Source organism: Peromyscus californicus, unplaced genomic scaffold (assembly GCF_007827085.1).
Source record: "Peromyscus californicus insignis strain IS unplaced genomic scaffold, ASM782708v3 Scaffold_7__1_contigs__length_154581171, whole genome shotgun sequence".
Lineage (NCBI taxonomy): Eukaryota > Metazoa > Chordata > Mammalia > Rodentia > Cricetidae > Peromyscus > Peromyscus californicus.
The window spans coordinates 139,137,013-139,143,055 of record NW_026294595.1 but is presented as its reverse complement, the minus strand read 5'-3'; positions in this window follow the sequence as shown (position 1 = coordinate 139,143,055).

The following is a 6,043-nucleotide window of genomic DNA, read 5'->3' as shown; positions in this document are numbered from 1 at the left end:
AACAACAACAAAAACCTCAACTAAGAGCAGTAACAACAGCTAGCCCAGAGGAGGCGGTCGCTGTGGGCCAGGTCCTGTCGAAAGGCCTTCACCTACATTATTTCATGAAACAAATGCTGCCATTCCCATTTACAGAATGGGAAACTAAGGCTGGAGATCTTAAGTAACTTGAGCTTGCCAAACTCACACAGTTGACACAAATAGATTTGACTCCAGGATCTCCTCCTTTTACTGGATCCAGCCTCGATTGGAACTGCTTTTCATCACCTTATGACACCTCTGAAAATGTATGTGGGTGGGAGTGTGAAGAGAGACTGCAAATACAAGTACACATTAAATAATACAATGTATGTGCACCTGGGCATGACTGTGGGCAGCATACCTCAGCAGACTAACAGCCAAGGTTAAAGAGAAGGGGCTCGCCGGGCGGTGGTGGCGCACGCCTTTAATCCCAGCACTCGGGAGGCAGAGCCAGGAGGATCTTTGTGAGTTCGAGGCCAGCCTGGGCTACCGAGTGAGTTCCAGGAGAGGCAAAAAGCTACACAGAGAAACCCTGTCTCGAAAAACCAAAAAAAAAAAAAAAAAAAAAAAAGGAGAAGGGGCTCAAGGATGAACTTGGTGGGGATGGGCTTCTCCTTACTTCTCCTGCCTCCCTTTATTTTGACAGGGTATCACTTAGCTCAGCCTAGCCTTGAACTCACTATGTACTGTTGCTATAGTTTTCCTGGTCCTACCTAGCCCATGGTCAGGACAAATCTCTCTCACCCGCCAGTCCCGCAGCGCTCAGACCCAACCAAGTAAACACACAGAGACTTATATTATTTACAAACTGTATGGCCATGGCAGGCTTCTTGCTAACTGTTCTTACAGCTTAAATTAACCCATTTCTATTAATCTATACTTTGCCACGTGGCTCGTGGCTTACCAGTATCTTACTCATGGTGGCGGCTGGCAGCGGCTCCTGACTCAGCCTTCCTGTTCCCAGAATTCTCTTCTCTGCTTGTCCTGCCTATACTTCCTGCCTGGCTTCTGGCCAATCAGCACTTTATTTATACAGAGCGATATTCACAGCAATGTACCAAGAAGATGACCCTGAATTTCTTTTTTTGTTTGTTTGTCTTCTTTGCTTTTTTGAGAAGGATTTTATTGTGTAGTTCTGGCTCTCCTGGAACTCCCTCTGTAGACCAGGCTGGCTTCAAGCTCACGGAGATCCTCCCGCCTCTGCTTTCTGAGTGCTGGGATTAAAGGTGCGTGCCACCACTGCCTGGCCACCTTGAATATCCACTACTCCTGATTCTGATTGTACCTCGTGGTTACAGGCACGTACCACCGTGCTTGCTTTATGCACTTTTGTGCAGGCTAGGCAAGCACTCTACTCTGCCAACTGAGCTCCATCCCCAGCACCCTGCTAAAATACTCTTTAGCTAGGGTTCATTCATGAAGAACTTGGTCACAAGGCTCTGCCTTCCCCTGAACTTTGAACTTTGCTTGCACCCCTACCCCAAACCCTACAGCAAGCAGCCAGATGCCACAGGTGTCTGCCACTTCACCCACTGAAAGTATTACTGTACCACCACCACCTTACTTTGTCCTTGGGGTGGGGTCTGGAACAGAGAGAGAGAGAGAGAGAGAGAGAGAGAGAGAGAGAGAGAGAGAGAGAGAGAGAGAGAGAGAGAGATTAGGATTGGCCCTTGACAAAACGTGTAGACACGCTGGTTTCACTTCCCATTTTTTTCTTCCTTGACATCTTCATGGTCTATGATCTCAGCCATCCACATCCTCCCCAGGGAGGGGAATGTCTGAGAATTGCACCACGCTGTTGTTTTAACTAATTTCTCTTTGCAGGGAACCCAATTGAAGAGAAACAAAAGCCAGAGAAGCAGCCCAGGGCCAGTCTTTAAATGGGGAGACTATTTCATCAGTGGTGCGACTTCAGACCTTGTGAGAGATGGGAAACTGGGATTTGGGGAACAGACGTCCATCCTCTCCTGCCTTTTGGTTCACATCCTCCCACTCTGTCTTATCTGCAACATGCACGGTCCTCCTGTGGCCTAGTGTGACAGGACAGTTAGGAGAACCTCGGAGCCCCAGACTGTGTGTTAGGAGGGTAGGACTCCAATCCAGGACAGGCTCTGCCATGGACCTGCTGTGAGCTTAACCTCCTGTCTTGTAGCCTCAGTTTACCCTTCTACAAAGAGGGGAGAATATGTACTAAGGTAGTCATTCCCAACTTCTAACTTTTTGTTAGAGCCACACAGGAGGTTTGTTAACAATACAGATGTTGACTCCAAGAACTGGCCTCTCTCAGCCTAGTCAGGTGCCAGAGCTCCCACCTGAAGCACTCAGGTCTGTCCCTGATCTGGGGCAGCTACCCCAGCATGGTAAAGCAAACCTGAGCCTTCTTTCCATCAGACATCTCAACACTGCAGCCAGGGCTCGTTTGCACACATGATTTATGAACTAATTTAGCATGTAAGGAAACATCTACATTTTGCTTTTTTTTTTTTTTTTTTGGTTTTGGTTTTGGTTTTTCGAGACAGGGTTTCTCTGTGTAGTTTTGGAGCCTATCCTGGAACTCACTCTGTAGCCCAGACTAGCCTTGAACTCACAGAGATCCACGTGCCTCTGTCTCCCGAGTGCTGGGATTAAAGGCGTGTGCCACCACCACCCAGCTTCATTTTGCTTTTATGTCTAATCCCCTGGGCACAGAGCTCTCAATCTAATTGATCTGTGGTGTTGTCTGGAAAGCTATATATATATTGAAACAGAGTTGCTCTATGTAGCCCTGACAGTCCTGAAATTCACTATGTAGCCCAGGCTGACCTTGAGCTCACAGAGATCTGCCTGCCTCTACCTCAGGAGTGTTGGGACTAAATGCATTTGCCACCAGGTCTACTAAGGACAGCTAATTTTTACAACTATCTTAGCTGAGTCTAGCGAAGTAAGCAGACTCACAAGTGGCCTTTAGAGACTTTGTAAATTTCTTGGAGATGTGTAAAACTGAGCGTGTAAACTTCCAGAGAACCCCAAAGACATGAAAAAGGTTATCTTGAAGGATCCAATCACGTTTTACAGCACACTTTGTGTTTGTGAGGGGAACAGTGCCACCTGGTGGTTTTTCTTCACATTTGCAAGCCATTATCTGGCAATGCAATGCAGTACCTTAAACATGGAGCCCAGCTTATTGTGCAAGGCATGGTGTTAGAAGGCGATAAACAAACAAACAAATAGATGATAATCCTATTTCCATACGAACCTCACAGCCTAGAGGGGACAACCCAACACAGGAGGCAACTTGGTAGAATGTAAGATGAGAGCCTGTGGCTAGGGCTGGCTTCGTGAGTGGCGCTGGGTTCATCATCTCCTGTCTCTGTCTTGAAATTACTAATAAGATTTGATGCAAATCAAAACGACTCTGAGATACCACCTTATACCTGTCAGAATGGCTATGATCAAAAACACTAATGACAGTCAATGTTGGAGAGGATGCGGAGCAAAGGGAACACTCCTCCACTGTTGGTGGGAGTGCAAACTTGTACAACCATTGTGGAAATCAGTATGGTGGTTTCTCAGAAAACTGGGAATCGATCTACCTCAAGACCCAGCCATACCACTCTTGGGCATATACCCAAGGAATGCTCAATCATACCACAAAGATACATGCTCAACTATGTTCATAGCAGCACTATTTGTAATAACCAGAACCTGGAAACAACCTAGATGCCCGTCAACTGAAGAATGGATTAAGAAAATGTGGTACATATACACAATGGAGTACTACTCAGCAGAGAAAAACAATGACAGCATGAAATTTGCAGGCAAATGGATGGAACTAGAAAATATCATCCTGAGTGAGGTAATCCAAACCCAGAAGGACAAACATGGTATGTACTCACTCATAAGTGGATTCTAGATATAAAGCAAAGAACAATCAGACTACAACCCACAGAACCAGGGAGGCTATATGGCAGGGGGGACCCTAGGATGACTGTGGCTTATAATAAGTTTTGGTTTTACTCAATTACTGGGCAAGCCTCAGTGAAACATTTCACTACTAAAATAAGAATTTGTACTGTATAAAGCTGATAATAGAAAAATAAATAAAATTTTAAAAAAGTAAAAAAAATTGAATTTAGGGGGCTCATGGATTTTCATTTCACACTGGGAAATTGAGAATTCCTATGGCATTTTCATGAATCTGGAAGGCAGAGCAGAGGAAAGGGGAGGGGGAGATTTTGCTGTGGAAGAAGTGATAGGGTCCCCAAGCCTTTGATGATGGGATTGCCTGCTGGAGAAGGAGACAGAAGATCCAGCGCTGTGAAGGGGATGGGCAGGGAAAGCTTTCATGTCAGATGATGCAGACTCCAGTCAAGGGGTACCTCCAAGATCTGCCTGGCAGCTGGAACTCAAAACAGGGCGGAGCCAAAGCTCTGATGTCAGACTTCTAGGTGGCTGCATGTCTGGCCTTGGGGCACAGCAGAGAAAGCCTAGGGGGCAACTGAATGGCCCTGGCGCCCAGTTCCCCTCTTGGTACACTCTGGACTCTCATGGGATAGTGACACAAAGTCTGGGCAGGTACTGATGCTGGGGATAGAGCTCATCGAAAATGTGCCCTGTATTTCTTAGCCAAGAGTCACTGTCAGGAGCCACATGGGCTTTGAGCAAGTTTCTTCCTCCTTGTCTTTCATGGTGAATTTCAGCTTGTTGATAGTAGACAGAAATCAGTGAAGACCAAAAAAGAAAAGAAAGAAAAAAAAAAAAGGAAAAGAAATCAGTGAAGACTCTATGGAGTCTCTCTTTTTTCCTTTCCTTTCCTTTCCTTTCCTCTCCTCTCCTCTCCTCTCCTCTCCTCTCCTTCCTTCCTTCCTTCCTTCCTTTCTTCCTCCCTTCCTTCTTTCTTTTTTCAAGACAGGATTTCTCTGTGTAGCCCTGGGTGTCCTGGAACTCACTCTGTAGACCAGGCTGGCCTCAAACTCATAGAGATCTGCCTGCCTCTGCTTCCCGAGAGATGGGACTAAAGGCGTGCGGCGCTGCCGCCGCCGCCGCCGCCCCCACCACCACCACCCGGCATCAACAAATCTTACTGCTTTCTTATGGGACTTTCCACATTTGGGGGTGGGGAGGCTTACAGGAAATGAGCTCTTCCTCCAAGGGTTAAGGAAAGTTCCAGATCATTAGAGCTTTGAACCCACATTTCAGATAAGATCTAGCATGTTCAGGGTGGTATGGCCAGAGACTGAGCCCATATTTCAAATCAGTTCTCCCTACCAGGCAAGACCAGAGACTGACAACCATTGTTTCTATGTCTTTGGTTTTCACAGCCCAAGCCAGGATCCTACCCAATTTCCTTTTTCATATAATCACAGAGTGGGAAGGAAAAGCAAAGGCTGACCAGAGAGAGTCTGTAGTTCTGGCCATGGGCCCCATGCTCAGAGGCCCATTTCTCAGTTCCATTATTTCTCAGTTGTCCCATAACTTCTGTCTGCCTTTGGTCTGAAGTTTTGGTCTGAAGAGGCTCTATGCTTGCCTCTGAGTCTGCGTTATCTTCTTCTTGGTATGGGGGGCATAGCTAGTTGCTGGCTTCCAGGGTTTTCAGATGGTCCCTAGGCTTAAGTTATCTGCTGCCTCGAATAACATTTCTTCCCTACAGAGTCATAAAGGTACCTGTTCCATCAGACTCTGACTTGGACAGAACCTGGGAAGCATCCATCAGCCCCCCATCCCCCTCACCCCCTGCTGCAGTGCATTCTCATTCTCTATACCTGAAATATAGATCGCTCTTTATCTGCAGGCTGCTTCCTATTGGGCCTGAAGGAGAAGTGGCCGTGGTACAATGAAAAAGGCAAAACCTGACATCTGTCCTAGGCCTCTGCCTGACTGCTAATGTGGACCAGAGATCAAACCTAGGTGAGGGTGCCATAGGATGTGTAGCCAAGAGATGCCTAGCTCTAAGAGGGACCCCAGATAGGATCAGCATCCAAGACATGCTAGCTGTACTTCGTATGACTTGTTTTCAAGTGGGGACACAGATGTCTGAAGGTCA